The sequence below is a fragment of the Mugil cephalus genome, chromosome 9, assembly GCF_022458985.1.
Source record: "Mugil cephalus isolate CIBA_MC_2020 chromosome 9, CIBA_Mcephalus_1.1, whole genome shotgun sequence".
Taxonomy (NCBI): Eukaryota; Metazoa; Chordata; class Actinopteri; order Mugiliformes; family Mugilidae; genus Mugil; species Mugil cephalus.
In genome coordinates, this window is record NC_061778.1 from 15,970,583 (window position 1) to 15,994,746 (window position 24,164).

At 40.0% G+C, this 24,164-nt stretch overlaps 1 long non-coding RNA gene across 1 annotated transcript; it reads left to right on the forward strand.

Moving 5' to 3' along the window:
• Window positions 1–69: 69 nt before the first annotated feature.
• LOC125013918 lies at window positions 70–4,438 on the forward strand. The gene is made up of 3 exons (XR_007113411.1): window positions 70–428; window positions 3,802–3,886; window positions 4,052–4,438. It is a non-coding gene; the product is annotated as an uncharacterized LOC125013918 (long non-coding RNA).
• Window positions 4,439–24,164: the final 19,726 nt, after the last annotated feature.

Below are 24,164 nucleotides of genomic sequence, written 5' to 3' on the forward strand. Positions count from 1 at the left end.
CTTGTGTATTAAATCGTGATGGACAGGTGTCGATCTGTTTGATTGGCCTTACCGGGGCTCCAGGTGAGGCCGAGAGGAGGGAGACGGAACTAGGAAGAAAGTCACCGCTAAAACTTCATGGTTTAGATTGTTACTGTGACAATTTAGTGTTTCTGTTTGTTGGAGAGCGTGTTTCCATCGTGAATTCTACTTAATTGACGCTAAACCGCGACCTCACGGTGACTGTCGCTAGTTAGCTCCCTCATGCTAGCAGGACGAGGGACTGTTTGGGAAGCACCAGTTGCACCAAGCAAAAAAAAAAAAAAAAAAAAAAAATCTGTTAACCTACTGGATGCTTCTGAACGTGGACGGAACCTGAGGACGTGTTTCGAACAGACACCGGTGAAGGAGGATTGACCAAACTAACAGGATTCTGCATCCAAGGAACTGTGAGTAACGTTACCTATTGTCAGAAAACTTAAATGCTCCAATGAACCATGCTCTTCAGTTGGTTTGGCACCACAGACTGGTTAACTTACAATATATTTTTTAATTCCACTGCTTTGTTGTTAAATTATAAATTATGAATTAGAATTTAGATCGGCCCAAGTCTCTTCCACTAACATGGAGGGAATGGAGCTTATGACTGTAGCCAGTCACTAGGGGGAGCTCTGCTGGCTTCAGCTCCAGAAACTGTTGTATCGTCCGTCTTTATACAGTCTGTCTATGGAAGGGAAAACTATGGGGCTACAGTGGTTTGGACAGTGCATTGGAGGTTGAGCTCACATGGCCAACATGAGGCTAACTTGGTGTCCCTGCATCTGAGAAAGCATCCCAAGAGTCATATACAGTATTTTGACTGCTGGTATACACACATCCCAGTTTTATACCTTAACAGACACTTCACTCTTTCACCTCCAATACAAAGAGTGATTTCTCAGAGTTGTTAAGCAGCAGGTTACCTGCCCCCTTTGCAAGCTAAGAAGACAGATTTCTCACCAATAGGAAATTTGGTTCATTAACATCTTGACTTAATTTCAATAAATTGCCAGTCACTGGGCCCATACTGGGATGTCTGTTGTTAGTGTTGGTCTACCACACAATGCACATTGGACAGGGACTGCTAGAAACTACTAACATAGCTCTTCTGCCGATACAGTGTCTCATGGACAAAGCATATTAACGATACTTAACTCAGATACTTATACAAGTCATTACAACACAAGTTACATAGGTTAGATTGCACATTGCTGTTTGTATGCAATATAATACAGTGACAAAAAAAAAGTCCATCTAAAGTCTCACGAGCCGAAATGAAGAAATTAGCCAGCTGGAAAGCAATGACTGGCTAATTGCGTTTGGGATTTCCATGTGCACATGCTGTATTGTGCTACATATGTAAACCTGCTTTTATGGAGACTCGCATTTAAATGCAATCGCGTTTCACCCGGTGGACAGTTACAAGTCATTTCTGTTTGATGGTTAGAGTCCACACACAGAGACCTAAATGAAATGTGGGTTGAGTCCATTGATGCTGGACCATAACTACTGGGGACTACGCAGAAAGAATCCTGGTGCCTCTTTCACTACAGCCATGGATATACATTCACAGCTCTAGTGAGAAAGGCGGCAGGATTCTGTCTGTGAGGATTCAGTCAATATAAGTTGATGTGTGTGTTTGTAGTAATGAAGGAACGTTTGACATGTTGAGCCACCATTTGTGAGTCGAGTGTCTTTATAAGGGGGCACCAACATGAAGACAATTTCATTGTTGCAAAGCATTACTTTCTACTGTATTGTTACGACGCCGTCAACGAACCGGTCGACTTCAAAAAACTGGCCCTAGCTTCCAAGGATATATCATTTAATTCACTCATAAAACCTCTGGGGATACCTTCTTTGACTGACACAGGACCGTCAAAATAAAAATAAAAATAAGGAGCAGCGACGTTGAAAAAATAGTTCATACATTTGTCACTTTTGGACCCAACGTCCATAATACCTTATTATTGGGGAGTCCAAAGAACTGTCTCAAAGGTTGATCCAAAATACTGCAGCTTGGGAAGGGAATTAGCAAGAAAGATCATAATTCCCCAATTTTAGTCTTTTTGTCGTTTCCTTATTTAACCCAGAATAGAATTTAAAATCCTTCTCCTTGCGTTCAATTAAATAGCGACCAAACTTTGTGATATATTTAAGATTTGATGGTACCACCGCCCCGATTGAATGTGTTGCTCTCGTTGTGCAGTCGTACTTGTGGTTCATCGACTAGAATGGGAGGCAGACCCCTCAGCTAAGCTCCGGTAACCCTGACACATCTCAGTTGAGCTGTCCACGATGCACTTAGCACCTCTGCCCTTATTCATTCTCCTCTGTTTCACATTATGTCATTTGCTATGGCCTCTGCTACGTCATTAGTTCAGTCATCAAATGTCCCCTGTAGCGAACATTTGACTGGACTCTACGCTTAGATTAGGGACTCTCAGTGATTTTCTTACTGTAAGGTGGTAAAGATGGGTTTGAATTATTTTCAAGGAAACTCTTCTCTGCAAAATGTATGAGAATGAGGGACTCCTAGGACGTGCCAAGATGTCCTTTTACCTACTGACGTACAATACTGACCAGACCAGAACTGTCCCCCTCTGATAATATATGTTACAATGTGGTATTCAAATGTTTGCATATTTACTAGAGCTGTTAATTGATTCAAATATTTAATCGTGATTAATCGCATGATTGTCCATAGTTAAAGCATGATTAATCTCAAATTAATTACACTTTTTGTCCTCAGTGAACCTGAGGGATATTTAGTTTTTCATATTTCATATTTTTCATCCTATGCAAACAAAGGTCCCAAATAATGACAAATACTTATATCTCCTTCATACTTACCTCAAATGTACTGAGGTTGCTGAGTGCTCTGGTGGTGGCTCGGTTCTCATTGACCGTAAATGCCGTCTGACGGGGATTTAGAGCTGAGCTGGTTTTGGAGGACCCTTTTCTTTGTTTCTGCTTCCTGGTTCCCCAAACCACAGGTCGGACCAAGGGTCAAATCTCAGAATGCGTTAGTACCCTGCCATCATTTCACAATTACTGACAGTTCAACATGGGATGCAAAAACAGGAAAAAAAAGTTTACTCAGATATGCTATTCTAGGTTATATTGTTTAGTTTTTGGATATGATCACTTTCGCAAGCCTTAAAAGAAGCAATGGCATGAAGCAATCCACAAGTGCTAAAGCGAAAACATCACGGGGACGCGGCCTCAGTGTTACAAGACCTCCAAAGAAATTAGGTCTGAATCCCCATTTGCAGTCCATAGCCGTCCTCCAGAGCTGCACTCAGCCTGACCTCCCTCCCTGCGCTGCGGGGCTGACACTTCATCAAGAGGCCTTGTGACAGAGCAGGAGTGACGAGGACCATCCTCCCTCCTCCGCCTCTTCCTCTCCGTCCTGCTCTTGATGTGCCTTTTGTTTGGTGCCTAATGACAGCTGTGATGGAACCGTCATGCTCTGTGATCACACCGGCCCGGCAGCCAGGCCTCCTTTCTGCTGCTGCCGCCGCTGCCGCTCCGCTTTTTTCTCCATCTCTATCTTCTCTCCACACGAGAGAGAGCTCTGCAGGTCAAACAGAGTATCGCATTCTCACTTTATCTCCCCTAATCTAAACTGGCACAATATGAAATCTCATTTCAGCGGAGATCTAGTTTGTTTTGTAAATATACATGCGCGTGTGTATGTTGTATGCTTATGCATACAGTATGTTGCCATAAGCTGCAAGCAGGGAGGCCCGGTAGCTAAAAATATCATTTTCTCTGGCGCAGAAATTATCTGGAGGGTTCATTGGAAACTTGCAGCTGGGTGCGTTTCCTGCTGTTTGCCTGAACACATACCCTTCATTCGGAGATGGTGAGCAGCTCTGCCTATTAAAATGTAAATTCCCTCTCGCTGCAGCGACGGCAACAGCGGCAGCGATGGGCGAGCCCAGACTGGGATGCAGTGGGGAAGGAAGGGGAAGTTGGTGGGGGTGAGAGGTGTATGTGCTATTGACAGGATCTGTCTTTCACCATGCAGAGGCTCCCAGACAGACGGGCATATTTTATAGCGGAGCTTAGAAACTGGCTGGGTCAGTCCTCTAATGCAACTGAACTCACATCGCTCTTTTATTCTTTTCAACTAAATTGCATGATATTAATGTTTTTGTATTTTATTACCACTAATCAAGAGCATTATGTCATTACTAAAACATATTATAAAACATATTATAAGAGATCAGCAGTCTAGTGAAGTGATTTTCTATCTAACAACAGAAAACTGTGTAGGTTTAGCAGTTATACTCAGAATGTTTTTAGCCTTATTTTTCAAATGCACTCACAAATGTTTGTTTAGTTGTTATTGTTAGATGTTATCCAGCGTTAATCCTTATCTTAAATGACCAGACAATCATTTGTAGAGTAATAGGCATCCCCAAATATGTCTTTGCTGGAAGCGCTTTGAGTTTGGAACACGCTTATTTTGTGTCTTTTAATTGTTTTTGCAAAAAAAAAAAAAAAAAATGTGCAAAACAAAAATGACTTTGATTTCACAATTTGAACACATTTTTATTTATTAAAAGATAAGCAACTCATAAAACATTATCTTGGTTTTTAATCACTCCAGTAACTCTTTGGTAGTGTAGGTGGTAAATACAAATTTAAAAAACATCTGAAAACGGATTATTATCATGTTAACTACAGAAAATTCAAGCTTTGAATAAAATGCCAATGGATTCCCTACATATACAGCAAAGATATAAAACGTTAAAATCAATAAATCTGAAATAATGTGAACAGGGTTCTGTGTTTATTGGTTTATGTAACATCATACACAAGAAACAATTATAATATAATTGTTGCAGTGCTTAGAAGAAGGTACAGAAAGTTTCAAAGTAGCCGTCTTTTAAGTTGAATATAATTAACGTGAAAAATAGCTATTAAGAAACATTCATAATACAATACTGGTGGAAATCCTATGGTATGGATAGGACTAGTGAGATGTTTTTGTGAACGTCTGTAAGCATGAATATATGTGAACCGGTATTGTGTACAAGTATTGTAATTTTCCCCACACAATGAGTCCCCTGGATCTACTGTATATAAAGGTATATGAACTTGTAGCGATGCATGATAATTTTACTAGCTTTGAATATATAGTGAATGCATACATTTGCATGCATTACATTCCCCCCTTTATTTAAATTCTCTTATAAAGACAGATACATACTGTACATGTCTCAAATATGTACTGTATCAGAAAAACACATTAAAATAGTGTTTAAGAAATATGTAGTTGTCAAATACGTCAACTCTAATACCATATGTATGTGTATAATTTGATTTACATTTATATTTTAAATTCCCTTTTGCAGCTTGGATAAATGCCCCAATGACTGCAGTGATAAGCCGATACAAGATCTACTGAACAATGCTAAAAATGATATGTAAGTAAAATGTGAAACCCCCCTACCCTCCTTCCAGCTGGCTGAAGTAGCCTGGCATTCTCAGTGTGTCACACTAGATGGAGCTGCGATCATACCACAGACGGCTCGCTCACTGACTAACATGCTGCTGTTGCCACTTTCCCAGCCTCCCGCATGCAGAACACAAGAAACACAGCTGGCTGCTCCTAATGTCAGCCTCTGTGTGTGATAAATTTGGGTTTTTTTTTTGTGTGCAGCATTTTCTTTAGGTGAAAAACAACTTGAGAAAGTGGCAAAAAGGGGAAAAGGACAACGTTAAGACGCATTCTAATAAGTGTAAAACATCCATGTTCTCCAGGTTTTTGCTTTGCTGCAACATCTGTATGTATTTCAGAGATTAGACTCCAAGGCCCCAGAGGGCTAGGAGGATGCAGAGATTTGCAGTAGAAGCTTATTATTCCCTGAAACAGAGACTGTGTTGGAATTCACCTGATGCTGTTGGGTGGGTGACAATAAGCAGCATTGATTTAGCAGTAACAGGCTGATTTATGTGGGACCCAATGATAGTCTAATGTCTGCTTTCCTGACCGAGCCTGTGTCCTCTCCCTGCCCTTAGAGTTGATCAGATTTTGTGAAAAGCCAAACAATGTGACCTTAAATTTAAGGGTAGAGACCTGTCACATGACTAATGTGGGTGAATTTGGATAGAGATAGCGGCTTTTGATTTTTACTTTCTTGTGCGTTAATCCCCAGGTGAAAACAGTCCCTTATGAGTCCACAGTTTAAATTTCAGACAAATACTGCCTTGTGCATGTATCTGTATGTGTGACTTGTTTTTAGATGTAAGATGGTTAGTTGACACCAGCTAGCTCGAGGTTGTGACCTACGCACAAGGTAGGAAGTTATGGACAGTTTAATATGTTACTTTTGCGGGATTTTATGACAAGAACAAAACTTTTTAAATGTCTCCCAAAACACAAACGTGCAAATTCCCACATGAGAGGTACTGCCTACAATATACAGACACACGTGACACAGGAGTTGTAATTTTATTACCTGTTCTTTAGCTCTTCTGATGCATCACTATGATCGTACGTAGTCAGCCGTATTAGTTCAAAATGCTGCTACGAAAAGGCGCAAAATTCCACTTCTTTCCAAAAATGTTGCTATTGTTATTCCTGACGACCCATATCGACGAAACGCAGCAGGCCTTAGGGATACACGCATCGTTTGTGAGTGTCGACAGATTTTATCTTAAAATCTTTGCATGCACAGTTTAAACTTAGACTTAGACAGACTTTAATGATCCACGAGGGAAATTACTTTGTCCCTGTAACTTGCACATAAAAGTAAACAACACAAAAAACACAAGAAAGATAATTTGGCCATACTGGCATACTTTGCTGCTGCTCGGCCAGGGTAAAAATGTTGCTCACTAAAACTTTTCTTCATTCAAACGTAAAAGAGAAACATTCTACAATGTTCATTAACTAAATTTAAACCTACGTAGGTTTATTGGCGTTTCTTCATGCTAATTACAGACTCAGTGTAACACTCATATCATTTAGAGAAGTCCCAACTCATCTAAATACTTGGGTCGGTAGGAACAGATTTGCCTGTCAGTGCACGCTTTATGAATCTCTCATAGGACTTTCTTGTTTTCCTCCCAGTGAAATTAGTATATCGTGTGTACTTCTGCACTTTTCTGTGGTTTCTACGGTAGAAAAAGGTCCTTGTATCTAGTGATTGCACTATACTGTGTGACTTAACTGTCTCTGGCTAATTCAGTTTCCAAAAATTTCCTAAAATTCAAATTACTTTGTTGTTCCCCTAATCGGGCTATTTGCTGTGCAGCAGGTAGTATAGTACAAATCACATACAGCCACAATAAAAACATTGCCTACCTTACAGGCATATACTGCAAATTCCATTCTTATATTTTTATTTTTTATTTTTTCTTATATATATATATTTTAGGTATGTTGAAAAGAGCTGCATAGCCTCCTCTAAGAGAAGCAGACTTACATGTGCCTTCACATACTTCTCCTCTTTCAGTACCACATTATTGTAACGACGTCAGCCAGCGTATCTAACAGTGTCTCTCAGGTTACTTGAGAACCAGCATAATCATAATCAAAGTTGACTAATAATGCATTTTTGTCAGTTGCTCTCTGAGGTCCAAGGTTAGCCTAGCTAACGCACTCTGTGTCACATATTCTCTTATCCACTGGACTCAAGTGTTATGTACCATACACACATGTCAACAGAATGAGGAGTTTAGCACAATAGTTTGTGTTTGTGTGCTGCAACTGGTGTATTTGAAGAATCTACTGGTACCATACCCACTTACCCATCTCACTGTACTGATTCCTTTAATGTACATAAATTCAGCTTTCTATTTGCAATAAGAAGAATGTGTGGTTTCTTTTAAATATATCTTATCACTTGAAATATTTTTGTAGTTTTGAGATACCGAGTAAAGAAAAAGAGGTGAGTGGTGATTATCATGTGCAATTTAAAGAGATAATTTACTGTTTTTTTTTTGTGTATTTAGATGAATTGGTTGGACAAATACATTTCTCTGTGCGTCCAATATCCAGCTCACCTTTGTTCTAGTTTACCGACCCCATCCCCCACTGTTACACACACGAAACCCATGTATTGAATCACAAGTTTGTTTAAAGTATCTGTAATGGAGTAAGATCTGTGGAGGCAATTGCTTTCTCAATACCGATTAGGTCGTGTAAAACTGCTGCCTGAACCTGCAGGAACAAGTGGAGACACATGTGAAGTGATTTCTCCTGAAAAAGGCTAAAGTCAACACCCTTCCTTTCAATCATCATAAAATAAATACTTTTTTTTTAGCTAGAAAATGCATTTCAGAATTAAATGGGTATCCAAAAACATTGGATTTCTAGTAATTTCCTGAAAATGCCACAGGTACAGCACTGTCTGTGCATTATGACCTGCTTAACACTAATAATACCTTTTATTTGTGGATGCTTTTTTTCGTGTCTCTCAAGCTCATCTTACAAAAACATCCCATCTCATCTTTTACGTGTCCTCACTAGGGTCGTGGTTTGCTGGAGCCTATCCCAGCTGTCATCAGGTGAAGCGGGGTACATGAAAAATGAGCATAAAAAATTACAAAAAATCAAACAATGTAACAGTAAAAGCATGTTTAAAATTATAAGTAAGTGTGTAAGTGTTAAGTAAATGGATTTGATGACGAAGGGTAGGATGATATTTTTTACCCTCACTTGCTTCAACCACACGTCTTCATGCTAAAGGCAGTTTTAACTTACTTTCATACAAATTCCACACAAAACCACTAAAGTACTTGAACATGTTTCAACTATTTCAAGTAAAAAATAAATGTCACAATCACAAAAGCTTTTACTGCTGTATTATCTCACGTCCTTTGTACACTGAGGGGAGCCTGAGCCCAATGAATGATGCTGTGGGGAATATTGTACTGGAACACTTCCTATTATGTGTTTGCTATAAACATATTTGTGACTTTCCAAATACAGACATTAAGCTCCTGATGTGTCGCATCAGATGTCATCTCTTTGCTGGAAGACAGCGTTTTGTGAATCTGCTTTAACAATGACATAACCGTATACAAACTGGTGTGTGTGGTGTAGCTTGGTCAGAGCTGATTTCAGGGAACCAGGGCTGCTTTGTGTTGTCTCGAGCTGAACTCTGACTGGACCTCAAGGGACTCGACTGTACTAAGCTGTCCCACAATTCTGTCCACAGAATGGTCCTCGTCTTTATTGCAGTGAAATGATTCATTCTCTCTCAGTGAGTTGAAAATTGTCCATCTGTCTCTTCCAGTGAAAACGAATTCCAGGTCTGACCAATTGTAAGGCCTTGTGTAATTTAAGAGATTGCTGCAAATATCTTTTAAGTAATAAGAAGTCATTTTCGTGGCTGTGTACTGCACAAAGGCTTCCATTCTGTCTGAAATGGTACATTCAGCCACAATGAGGGAAAAGAAGAGATAGCCAAAGTCTGAATGACTCTAAGGCCTTTTGAACCTCAAGTCAAATATCATTGTATGAACTGCTCTCCTAAGTGGTAGTCACCAAATACTGCTGTTAGTACTGATTGAAAATCCACGAGGACCTTCTTGAAAGCAGCACAGTGCCCTTGAAAAATGATACAAAAATGTCTCGGTCCTTCCTATCAAAATGTTGTCTGAGGTCAGCGGCACCTCAACTTCTCATTTCACCTGAAAAATAAAAACAGAAGCGGGAGAGAATTCATAGACAGTTTTACTTTTATTGGAAATGACTGTGACCATGATAGCTACGGTTGACAGCTAGTGGCAATCAGGGCTGCTTTAGTGTTGTGGTTGCAACGTTTGTTTATGTGTGTGTGTTGTATACTGAAGAGTATACTGTCTACATGTGGATCAGTTAATCATCACAGTCTAATAGACAGTGTATTTCTGTCTTGTATCATTTTTATGATTCTAATACTTATTCTGTTTCTCCAATTTTATCTTGATTTATGAAGATTTCTTGTTTAATGTTGACTCCCCCCATACCCTCCTATGAAATCAGTGCAGTTTCTTTTTCTAACTGTATGATATATGTATGAAATGTAACATTCAAACTCAAGACTTCTGTGAAAATAAAGAGAGATGTGGTATTAAAAGATTTTAAGGGACTATTTAAGCACTTAATTATACATATATAAGATATAAAAATGTGCTGATATTACATTGGCATTAATTCCTTTACTGTATCGTTTGATATAGTTTACTCTTATTCTCATTCTAGTTTATACACTGGTTTTGTGTGATGCATGCTGTGTTTCAAACAAACAAACTGTGGCATGAGATTAGTTTTTGTTGTTTTTCTTTCTTTTTGATAGTAGCAGATTATGGCTTTCAATAATTCATAAATAAATTAAGTATATTCTCTCTCTCTCTCTCTCTCTCTCTCTCTCTCTCTCCCCCTCTCCCTCTCCCTCTCTCTCCCTCTCTCTCTCTCTCTCTCTCTCTCTCTCTCTCTCTCTCTCTCTCTCTGTGTGTCTCTATCAAGCTGTTACTCGAACCATTGCCCTACATGTAGACTTGCTTTCATGAGTCATAAAATAATACAAATTTGAGGTTGGCCTGAACTTCTACTTTTGGTGTGATGACACAAGTGCCAAATGCTGGCATGCTGCATACTCTCGGTGGAATAAAGAGTAATGTAAATGTTGTCTGACCGTTATTATGTGGCCAGTAAAGGGATAAACATGGCTTTGCCTAGAATAACATGTAAAAAACATAAAACGTCCCATTACACCATTATTTAATCACCTTTACAGATCATTTTACCACCTTTCTGATGATATTGGTCAAGTGATGTAGAGTACGTCTTTGTATACTCCATTTCTGCAATCAGCAGCAGTTTACATCGACCATCAAGTCAGTCGAATACTTATAATATTAACCTTTTTCAGAATATCAGTGCAGTGTGACACCAATCTTTAAAACGTGCATCTGTTAATCTGTTTGGTTATACATATAATTAGAATCTTTATAAGATTTTTGTGTGAAAAGTGCGTTGTCACTGAAAATGAATCACTCCAGGCAACAGTGGCGAGCACGTTTAGACCAACCTCTCTACCTGTTCTCGGCTCAGCAGCAGATAAGCATGTCACATCACGGTAGTCCTTTAGCATACTGTATAAACCTACTCGATATCAAACAGTTGTGTTCCATTTCAAAGTGTAACAGAACGGTCCATTTCCACTGAATTCACGATTGTCATCGTCAGTGTCTTTGCACACTTTAGCATCTCATAAATGTCTGTTGTTTTGAACAAAGTTTGCTATCTGGTGCTACAGAATGATCCACGGTCCCATTAGGAAACACAGATAAGCGCTCCTCTTCCCACTTCCTCACTGCCGAAGCGCGCATGCGAATCTGTCATTATCCACACACGCAAACGCACACATGTCCAAACGCTCACACTGTGACACCCCTTCATCTGCATTCCATTTTTCTCCATCTCTTTCCACCCTCGTTCTTCGCGATGAGTTGAAACCACCACATGGGTGGCACAGTTAAACACCTTCTGATTTATGGAGCTTTAATTTGATCGAGGCCCCATCCATTGTTTTGCAGCTCGCAGTGCAGCGGGCTGCCCCGCTGACAGTAATTTCCCGCCAGTTGGGGAGGATTGTGTATCATGAGCTAATGGCATCCCTTTTTTCCCCCCTCATCTTTAGAGGAGGAAGGAGGTGTGTGTCAGTGTGTTAGGAGTTGAGAAGTCGAGCTTGTGTTTGAAATCAAGTAAGAAGATTGTGGCGGACTAGGAAACAAACAGCAGTTCCTATTTACTCTGCCAATTGCACTTGACGGCGTAGTGTGTATTGAAATGAACCGGGCTGTCTGCGGCTGGAAGAGGCCCAGGGCTGGCAGTTGCGGAATAGACGGTAGCAGGTAATTACGGCAGCCCTTTGCCTGATTAGAGAGCTGCTGTAGCTGAGTCCTTTCTCTCCCATCAGACCTCCCTCACCTCACCGTGGTCTCTCATCCTGATGGGAGTGAACAATTGAGCCAGACACTGTTTGATTGCTATCACACATATTTACTAAATAGCAGCTTCATGGACACATCTAACGGCCTCGCTGAGTTCAAAGGCTGCAAGCGTCTGTTTCATCTCTGTCTTCCTGAACGCTGTGTTTACTCTCCTCGCTTGTTCCTTTCTGTCTGCTTTTTATGCCTCTGCGTCACAGAGAGCCATGTCTGGAGGCATTATGTTTCCAGCTTTTACTTCTGCATGAATATTGTGTTGCTGTGAAATCAGTTTGCACAAACATTCTTTTGGACTCCAGGATGGATTGATTATAATTTGGTGGAGAAAGGTCAAGGTCATGATGGCCTTGTTTTTTTATGCCAAATCTCAAAAATGAAAATGAAGTTTTAGAGGAATATCAAATAGGGTAAAGTGATGATATACAGATACTACATTTATACAATAGTGGTGTTTAAAATGAAATGAAATGGTGACAAACAAAAGAGTGGAGAGTAAGACAATGTAGCAAAGGGGTGGTCAGTGCATGACCCCCAGCAGCCAACCTCTTTAGCAGTATAACTAATAAATGGCTGAGGATTAGCCAGTCGTAATTATGGGGTTTAACAAAAAACACAATTTAAACCTATTCTGTAGCGTACAAAACAAACTTCTTGATCTTCTTCTTTCCAAGACTTTTGGAAATTCTACCTGCAGGTGAAAGAAGGTCCAAGAAACATGCTTGTGTTTGTAAATGGACGTCAACGTCCTCAACAAAAATAACTTTCTTACACTACTTCTACATCCAGCGTAACTTTGGGTATTAAAGGTCACATACAATAACTTTATTTTTGAATACAGTTATAGGTCATCCAGACCATAGGACATGGTGTTTGACTGATTTGCTCACTTGCTTCATATATATATATGTGTGTGTGTGTATATATATATATATATATATATATATATATGTGTGTGTATATATATATATATATTATATATATATATATATATATATATATATATATGTGTGTGTGTATATATATAGCTGGGAATCATCTGCATAGAGGTGTCAGTCTTAGCACTAGGGATGCACCGATCTGCCTTTTTCACCATGATACTGATATCTGAGGTTTAGTATCGGCTGATACCGATACAGAAAAACAGCGCGGAATTATGGAAACAAATGGTAAGTTTCGTTATGTGGAAAAGACTGGGATCATTCTTTTGTGCAAAGCAACATCAGACTTGACTTAAACATTTCTTTACTTTGTTTTTTTTTAAAAACAAATAAACAGATATAAATGTACTGAATTACTTATTTATTTAATAATTATGCACCAGTAAAACAATCGTAACCATAAAAATCTAACAAGTGTAACTGGTTCAGTCAGGGCAATTATGGGTTCAAAATCCAATGTCAAACAAAATAAATATTAAATAATAAATAAAGGAGCTGAACTTGAGAAAAAACAATAGCTTCACTAGCTTGGTTGGTAGACTTTCAAAATAGCAATCAGCTCTTAATATAGTTTAGTGCAAATGGGAATCAAACATCCATTACTGATATGGATCGGCTCATTGTCACCGATACACGATATAGTATTTGGTTTGATATCGGTACCGATACTGATACAAATATTGGATCGGTGCATCCCTACTTAGCACAGAAGCCCATGAAACCCCATGAAAAGAAGATTTATTTTGAAGAAAATGTCCATAGTTGCTGAATGTTACGTGTTAAGAATAGATTAGTCCAGAACATTGCAGAGTAGTCAGGATGGGTGGGATGGGAGCTTAAAGATATGTTGATGGTTTAGATGAAGCAATAGTTGAAGCTGATTTATAGCGATATACAGGAATAATATGTCCAGATAAGGTCTTGCAGAGTTTTTAATAACATTATACTTGATGGTATATCTATGAAAGTTTATGGGAAGAATATATTTAATATTTTCTCTCATGGTTAAAATCTTATGGTTACAAGTAAGAATAAAATAAACTACAGAGAGCTAAATGAATGCATGGCTCTACATACCCGCTAAAGTGCTGAAAGGCTAAAATGCATATGTAGCAATCTTTCCAGACTAGATGGACTTGAGATTATTTTCAATAATATTATAAAAAATAATATATTTTCCAATGTTTTGTGTGCGGTTTTGTGGTAAAGATCAGTGTAAGACCATTACTAATGAGGCGTTAGACCTTTCTTGTTGTCCACAGTTGAGTGGGATATTGAAACGACTGTGACAACAACGTTCATTACGTGACAAACATTCTCTCACGGTGTTGGATGAGAGCACTCTTACTTGTACAGAACAGCAGCTGCTTCTACCTCTTATTCCTCTCGAAGCATATATCTCGGCACAAATACAACGCTTATTTTAACATGACCTTTCATCAAGTGCAGGAGTAACATGGTGCGGTGGAGTTGAGTGAAATTATGCTTTTCTTGATGGTTAGTGAGTCTGTCCACTTCCATATCTTTCACCTCGGGGGAGCTGAGCTCTGGATGTCTCTGGCGTCCCTATTACATCATAAAAGCACTCATTATTAACAGCTTTAAAATAACATTCAAGGGCAAACGACTCTGAAATGGGAAACTTGATGCTTTTTTTTCCTCTCGCCTCACACCACATACTTGATTTAGCTACCTCTCAATAGTAATTCACTTTGATATGGTTTTCCACATAAACAAAGCTATGTGGCTGGGAGCAAGCCGCTGGCCGATAGAGTGTGTCGGCCATAAGCATCCATATCGCCACAGCTACAGAACATGGTCTTCACAGAAATGGAAACGGTGTCATCAGCATTAAGGGAAGGGGGATGCCCATGCTGATTGCTCCCAGTGTGTGTGTGTGTGTTTGTGTGTGTGTGTGTGTGCGCGCAAGCAAGAGAACGCCATGGGGGAGGGAATGATTGTCTGTGTTTATTGAACTGTGTGTTTGTGTTTGTGTGAATGTGTGTGTGTGCATTCACGCTGACTAGTCTCATGATAGCTTGGCTGTGTGGCGTGGACTGGTGCTCAAAGTGCACTCCACTAGATGGGCAAGAGTCTGTGCTTCTGGCAGTTCACCTTTAGGCAGCTGGAGCAGTCAGGCAGTGAGTGCATGTGTGTTTTTCTTGCAGAGACACATACTTAAAACACATACTTAGAAGCCGCTGTAAGCGCTAATATGCGTATAAATAACTATCCTCACGGCAACACAGGCAAAACTGTTAATACAGTGAGTGTTCATCAGTTTATAAAATGTTATTTTTGCAGTAAATGCCTTTAAAATGGACAGAGGTGGTCATGTAATATCGCCGTTTCAGCCATGCAAATGGACAAAAAAGCCTGCAAGTGAATAAAAACTAAATTAAAACACATTTTCGCCAATTTCACAAACGCACATGCAGTCATGTTGAAAATCCAACAACACAAAACAATGTTTTGACATTCTGGAACTGTGTTCAGCAGACTGACTGATATCAGAACATTTTACTGACATACTGATTAAGCAGAGTCACTAGAAGCACGATCATATCTATAATGTTCAGAACACACAACTGTAGTTTGCATTCAGGCTGAATGGAGTATGTGTATGTGTGTGTATTCCAAGACAAGTAGGAGTAGCCAGTTCAAAAAAAGCTGCTATCATAACCTCTTCACAGTATAATCACATCACTACAAAGCTATACTGTGCATTGATATACTGTATATTATATACCCTACCCGATGTAGGGTTAAATGGTAACCGAGAGTTCTTACTCTGTCCACAGACCAGAGTCTGCTTGGGTCCAGGGAAGTTCTGCCTCCCTTACAAGAAGAGCAGTACCAAAAGAAAGCCACCACACATCTGTAGTGCTTTGTATCTTACTCGCCCAATTCCTGACACACGCTGTGTTCGGAGACGATATATACTAACATAGCAGAGTTCACAGCCAGCAAAGCGATTGAACACTCTAGATTTAGGAACCTTGAATGAAACAGGTTTTTTGGGAGAGGGAGTGCCGAAAAAGCCTTAATTCCCTTATCACTTTGTACTTGTATGCTATGATGTCTTATAACACCATTTTAAGTTGCATTACCAACTCGGGAACCCCCATCCATCCCCACAAAAGGCGAAGCTTCAATGGAAAGGCCCATCCCACCATTTATAAAAGCATCCGCAAAAGCCCCACTTTTTAAAGAGTGCCACCTCCGAGAAAGCTGTAAGCACTGATCCCAGCTGTGTGTATTTGCAAGGCCTCCAGAATTAATCCCAAGCAATTTTTCTGCACCACTTGTGCCTGTGATAAAGGAAGCCTGAGCATTCAAATGGGCTGGGTCCCTGGTGGCATTAAGTTCTTACCATATTGGGCTGCAGTCAGGCCTGCAGTGTGAAGAGGCGACTGGAGCAAACCATTGAGCCTTGCCGAGCTTAAAACTCTACACCTATATATCTCTCTCTCGCTCCCTCCCACTCTGTGTCTTTTTTAGCCAATCTTTCCATCGCACAGATGAAGAAAGCACACACAGCGAGAGGGCAAGTATCCTCTTCAGCGGTCGATAGCGGTGCAAAAATGTGCCCACTTGATCACATTTATTTACCATCATACCTTAACTAAACTAATTAAAAGCAAGTTAATTCAAGTGGTCATAATCTTCACAGGACGTTTAGGGATTTTTGTGACTTAGTTACCCTTTTTCAATTTCACAGGTTGCCTCGCCAATTTGAAGCTACTTATTGCAGTTAGCATGACTGTATTTTTAACCTCTTCAGCCGCGTTGACCTCATTGGCTGACCCGCTCAGTTCAACCCACACTTTGTCACCAAACTTTGTTCACAGAGCTTCATTTTAAATTCATGTCGTTTATCGAAGTTTTCCAAACGTTCGGCAAAATACTTCATGTCCAAGTGTAACCCAAATTAATGGTGGAAAATACTGGAGTAAAACTCACTGTTTCACTTTAGGACATGCAGATACTCAAAGAACTGACAAAACTGACAGTCTTGACTGTATTATTTAGTAAGGATTGTTTTCTGAGGCTCTATTAACTGTTGCATTTTCTTAAAGTATTATCTTATAAAATTATTGTTAGAGAACACTTTTTTGTGGCAGCTGCACGAGACCCTGACAAATATTTCCATCTGAAGCAGCCATACAAACATTAGTTTTGGTTATTTAACTCTGTGTTAACAAACACTCAGACAGTCAAAATTATTCTTTTTGTTAGCCTTAAAGCTGTTTAGATATGGGATTTGGGCAGCGAGGGTAAAGGTCTATGTGATTTTCTTTTGTGTGTGTGTGTGTGTGTGTGTGTGTGTGTGTGCGCGTGTGTGCGCGTGTGTTAAAGAGATTCTTGGCTTGGACGTTTCCTATGGTAGATCTAAAATGTAATCATGGCAGCCCTCGCATATACCTCGGCTCTATAAGCCGCTGTTTTCACAGATAGTTGATCGAAGGCTGGAGAGCCTGAGAGATTGAGTCTTGGGCTGGCTTTGATAGATAGAGCTCTTTATTCAGAGAGGGAGAAAAGGGGAGAGCGTGTGTTTATGTGTGTGGGGTCTCGGAAAATCAGCAGAGGTTGGAGAAGAGAGAAGAGGCGGCATTGCGGCTGAGGTGAACGGTTTTTGGAGAGTGGGCACAATAGCCTATCACAGACAACCTGCTGCTGCAACAATCACGCCACTGGAGAATGGAGAGCTGCGATGGCGCTCAGCGAGACAGAAACGTATAAAACTCTCCAGCCAGCCCTATTATACTCACTGTAATAAAGCCCAATAGTCTGATAGCGCCTCTCCTCTCACTTTCAAGCTATAAAAGTCACCAGTGAATGCTGCAACTGCTGCACAGAAATTTATGTCATGCTGTTTATTTGTCCTTCCACACACTTGGTAAAGAATTGGCTCCCTTTTAATGCTATTTGAGTCCAGGGTGTTTGCAGACATAGGCTGATTTCTCTTCTGTTGTTTACAAAAAAAAAACAAACAAAAAAACCTTACTTGTAGTTTGTGGGCAGACTGAGTATAAAATGTAAATATTTTATGTTAGAGAGAAAGTCATTGGTAAATGTCTCAAAGTGATCTAAAGAAGTTTGATATTGATAACACGCACAATGTTGCTCGCTGACAAGTTTGATGGTATTTCTTGACACAATGTTCTATTTTTACAGAAAAAAAGAACTTTTCATCTCTGTCACTAACTCTGGACTTACCTTACTCTCTGTAGGTATTTGACTGTGGCTGCTTTTCTTGTGCTCTCTACCTGTTTTCCATTTGCATGTGGGATTTCAAGGTATTTGTAGTTCTCAAAATCTGCCATGTTGCCTTCCATAGGAAGATCAGTCCCCTCGGTTCTGATAACCTTCCCTCTCCTTGTTACCGTCCAACCAGACTTATCCAGCCTGAATGACATTCTAGTGTTGTTGCCGTAGAACATGGGGATGTGGATCAGTGAAAGGATGACTTGCATACAGTTGGATGTAATGTAATCCATGTAGAGGAGGTGGTGGATGTTTCCTTGATTCCATAGATGATATCTGTAACCAATCTTGGGTATAGGGGGTTTAGGTAGCGGGGACGGAGCATCTCCTTAGTATGTGACAGTTGATGTTTACTTCCACACTAAGTTTGAAGTCGGCCTCCATGGTTGTTTTCTACTTCCCCATTTAGTTCTTCATGAAGGCCACAGAGTCCTGTTGATGTTGTATAGCTTCAAGGATTCCAGGATTCACGTTTGTCAAAGACTTTGTAGTCGGTCAAGGTGATGGTTTTTCTGACAATTTTTCTTACAGTGTTGAATGGCTGTTCTCAGTGCTCAAAACTGAGGTTTTGCTCCTTTGGTTTTCCTTCCAATTCCTTTATGGGCCCTCGTGTGTAGTCGTTTTAGCCAATAAATAAAACATTGAAATCTAGTTACTACAGGGGCTTCCATGCTGCGCAGGAGGCAGGCTATTGGCCAGTGGTTGGGTTGGACGGCTTCTTGAAGCGGATCTTTCAGAATGAGGACCTTGGTTAGCCATTCAGTTTGTGTCCCAAGGATGTATCATTTGTATTTGTATTGTATTATTAGCCAGTAGGATCATGTCAGAGCTTGGTTCTGTCCAGCACTTCATATTGATGCTCTTTCCCATATTTCTGCCTTTGTTTTGTCTTCTCCATGTATGGGATAAGTGTAGCTGTTAACCAATCGCTCACTCCGAGCTAAAACAAAAGGTTTTTAATATATTTTAATATATTTCTAGTTAACAGTTTATGCAAACTACTTTTAATGCACATTATGATGTTGCTACTCATGTCATATCCATATTTCCAAAAATCCATAGAAATGCGTGTCCAAGACCAGTAAATATTAGAGCTTACTTGCCTTTTTATAGACTCTTTGTATGATACATCAGTTGTATGCAATGTACTGTATAAGTCTATTTAATACTTATATCCTTAATAACACCAGTACTAGAACAGAATTTCACTAAAACAGCACATATGACAATTGCCAAACAACTCTGAAACTGTTAATTTAAAAAAAAAATAATAATAAAAAATCTCCTTGATCAGTAAAATCACCTGGCACAGGAACTAAAATACCAACATCAGGGAAAACATTACCTCATATTTATTCATGATATTGGTAATATCCACATCACTGAACATGCAATATGTCAGACAGTGCGGTTTGCACACATCAGGAAACCTGAAGCTGCCGCTGCAGACGAACACAGAGAGTGGGACGCGACATCTGTCGTGGAATAATCTACGGGAAAAAAAACAAATGCTCGAAGCCCCCCCACTCCAACCCCTCTGTTCTCCACCCCAGTGCCCCCTCCCCTCCCAGTTGGCTGACAGAGGACTCCACCTGGATGACATTTACAAATTACCCGGCCCAGAGTGCTTGGTCCCTTGACCGGTGAGTCTCTACTCAGCATCCGGAGAGACTTGCCAGCGTTTTGTCATATAATTACTGCAAATCCCCTGAAAGTAGGCCCCTTCCACCCACCTTCCACCACTACCTGACACACACACGCATGCACACACACTGCATTGTATGCAGATAGATGCATGTATTTAGCCTGGAAGCCAGCCCAAACTCTCCCCTCCCACTGAAGGTTTTTGGTGGAAAGTTGAACTGAAGTCGCGCTGTACGTGAACCGATTACGCCCCAGATTGTCGGTGCAGTCGTATGATTGGAACTGGATTATGTGAAGATGGACAGAACAGAGGACACAGAGTTAACGGCGATGAAGTCAAACAGTACATCTGATTGGCTGTCAGACTATCCACTTGCATGCAGACACATTTTCTTTATCTCTGCATTGAAACATAAACCATAATGTATCCAAATGTTGTGTTTCCAGATACATATCCTCACAAGAATTTAACCAGGCTACAGCCGACTAGCATGTATGTTCATAAGGACGAGCTTGCAGAGTTGAACTTCTATCTGAATGAGCATATTATTGATGGACTACTGCAGTTTAGGAATAACACAGAGAATAGTGAAAAGCAAACATCTGACGGACATCTCAACTTTTGTATTGAAATATAGCATCTAACAATGGGACACATGGGCCGTGCTGTTTGTGTGGCTCAGTACATCTTTTCATAGGTTGATTGAACTGTACCTGGATGTCCTCCAGCTGAGAATTCACTGAACCAGAATATTTAAAATGTCCAACTATTTTAACATTGGTCGTCCACTATATGTCCACGCTAACCCTGTTTCCTCACACACAGTTTTGTGTTATTATGGTTATACCCTGACAAGATTGGATGCAATATTTTTCCAGCCCTTTATTGAATCTATTTTAGATACAGTAAGTCCAGTAGTGTTGGATAAAACAAGCTGTACATTTCAGGTCTTTTGTTAATCTTTTCTGCATTTAATAAAACATAATGAATAAAAAATGCTTCGTACAAAACAAGAAATTGGCTTTATGTTGCAACTTATGTATTTGTGTTTAGTCACACAGTTAGTAAAATAAATAAAAACAAATGCAAATAACGGGGAATAACAACTGCCAGTGTCCAGCTCTAATAATATATGATAATTGACTCAGACCTCTCTCCTTTGTCGCCTCCTCTCCCTCTCTGTGTGTGCTCAGGAGCGTATGTATCTGTGATGTTTGCTTGTCAATTGCATATGAGGAGGCAAAATGAAAAGGATAATCTAATTGAACAACTTTAAAGCATGTGGCCCTTTTCATGTAGTCCTTTGGAACAGCCCCTCGTTTCGCCGTTGTTACCCAGCCGAGCGTGTCTGCACTGAAGGTCAGCTGTCTGCCACGGACAACATGCACAAAATGTAAAATCAGCCTCCCCCTGCCTCTCTCCTCCCTCCTCCCTCCTCCCTCCTAGCTTCCCTTCCCTCAGTGTCATGGCTGTCTTTCTTCTCCCGAGTGTTCATCCCAGGCGTAAACCAAGCACACACACATCCGCAGACAGCTGGGTTTGCCTTTGTGTGTACGTACGTTCATGTTAAGACGGGCTCATTGTGTTTTTTGTTTTGTTTTTTTTTCTTCATTTTCAAGCCATGTCCTCTTGATTTTGTGCTTTTTTATATAAAGAAAAGGGATACAAATTTAAACAATGTTTTTCATTCTCTTACATTTAGAGTATACAATACAATGATTATTATTATGGCTGTAGTTTTTATTATAGCTTCCTGTGTGTGATAACAGTGTTTTATAAGAGATTACTGCCAAGACTCTGCTGCCGTAAGAAATTGTGTGATTACCCCCCAATGCATTACCTTGTGTTTAGTGGTAAACCTTATGTGAGTCTGAATCTTACTACAAACAAGATTAAATTTAAACATTTAATAATCATTTGAATAGTGGAGTAATAGTGTAGTAGAAATGGTAAGGCACAACCTGTGTGCAGTGGTAATGCTAGAATACAGTTTGTATATGTGTGTGTGTAAAGACCCAGGAGATGGCCGAGGGGGCGATGGGAGTAACAGTAAAAATAAACTGGCAACAAAGATTCACACAACAAATAAAGATCGAGGTGTTAACATGTAAAGTGGTAAAAACAGACTTGAAATATAAAATAACTCGAAAAGTAATGAATTTAAATATAAAGCGCAACAAAACAGAAGGAATAATGACACCATCCCTACAACAGAGAGAGTAAACGACCCAGGTCACAAAGCACAGGCAGCTTAGGTAGTAGACAATACTGTCTTCACAAAGTCCACTTAACTGGAAACCACTCCTGGAACTTTCTTAGATATGTATTTATTTTTCATATATTTTATTCATTTTTTTAAGGACTTCATCCTTATAGACCAAGGGGGTGAAACTCATTTTAGTTTGGGGCCCCATACACCCCAATCTGATCTCAGTCAGAATTTTTTATTAATCCCAGGGGGAAATTACTTTTCGTTACAGCGGGCCGGACCAGTTACATAACAGAATAATAACTTTAAGTAACGACGACTCCAGACTTTTTCTATTTGTCTCAGTGCAAAGAAGAACCAATAGATTAGAAATTAGATTTAAAAACTGTCCCTTAAAAAAACATTCTAAGAAATTTTCTCAAAAAAATAAGGACACATAAGGCATATTCCTGTCTGCTGTTTAGTCCTGGGTCTCAGTGTTGTGTTCCGTCCACTTCCATTTCTGAAACAGTGGCCAAATTAGGAACAGTAGTTATTTTCATTGAAATATCACAGTCTTCTGAGTAATTTTATGCTGCTGACCAGGGTAGACCCTCAGGTGGACCACTTTCGGCCCGTGTATGTTTGACACCTGTGTTATAGACAAACGTCAAAAGTCATCAAGCTTTGAGGATGACTTTGTGAACAACCTCCCTCTTGAAGTAGAGCGAAAAACTGGGTCCAACCAGTGCTGACAATATAAAGAGAAAAACAGAGTTTCAGTGGCCATTAAGAAACTTAAAAGACGACCAGTTTCTCTAACAGAGCCTGCACGACAGCTGATAGCATGTCCAAGGTAGGCGGTAGGTCTAATGTAGGGAAAAGTTTAACTAAAGTTAAAGGATGACATTTGCATGTACAGAGAGGCTTTATTCAGTGGTAAAAAAAAACAAAAAAAAAACAAAAGCATGTCTGGCACAGTGGGGTCTCGTGTTTATTTTTACACATGCTACAAACGGCGTGCCACGTCTTTAAGCTCAGAGCAGGGGATGAAGTAACGGTCTAAATGTTCAGTTTGGATGTGTCAGAAGTGATTAAGGGTGTGATCACAACGGTGAACCAGTTAATTATATTTTGAGGAAATAAAGGCCAAATTAATCTAATAATTAAATTCAGTGTTGAGGATGTCATTTACATGAATGTGAGTATATGTTGGATAAAAAGTGAAAATTCCAATAAAAACCCTGTGTAAGGGGCAGGATGAAGATACGCAATATAAAATAGAATATGGACACTAAGGCTGGAGGACCCCTCCGGTCAAAGAATACAATGTGTGCAGGTTGGAAGTTTCTTCAGGCTTTGTAGGTTTCAAACAGTCTTCAGGTGCAGCCCAGGCTGAAGGTAACTCAGATCCTCACTATTACAAGACATCAATGCAAATAACTACTGGGAGGGAAAAAAGAGTCAGGTGTGTTCGCTCCAGCTCTGCATTCTTTGTCCAAGTCTCTCTCCCTCCGTCTCCTCATCTCCCCCTTGTCTGTCCTAGTCTCTGTCCCAGTGCACCCTCGTATTTAAGTCTATTCACCATCTCTCTGAATGAGATCTCCCACAGAGAGAGTAAACAATGTCTGGCAGAGAGACGGAGGCATACAGAATGGAGGATTCGCTCGCCTCTATTAGCATCTTGTCTGTCTTGGATGGTAACAGAACGGACCATACTGGGATAGCCTGCCTGGGCTGACAGCCTCTCCTCCGCTCAGAGCTGCATGATTTAATAGCTTGGTGTGCCTCCGTTCTTTTTTTTTTTTTTTTTTTTTTTTTTTTCCCTTCACTCGGTGCATTTAAACTGTTTATCACCCAAGGCACGAACGTCCGATTGGACGAGTAGGGCATCAAAAAAAAAGTTGTCAGCTTTCATGTCCTCCTCAGTTTGTGTGTCCTTAAATATCTTTCTATTCCTCTCAAGTGTATTAAACTTCAGATCATGAGTTTACAGCGGCCTGGGATTGCTCTTCCATTCACAGAAACGTCCCCTCTGCTCTCATGAGCATATGTGAAAATGTCCCTTATCTGGAGCTCGTTTAATTTCTTCATACTTTTTGAATGTGTTTCCCTTTCTTTCTTTCTTTCTTTTTAATACTTAGATTTC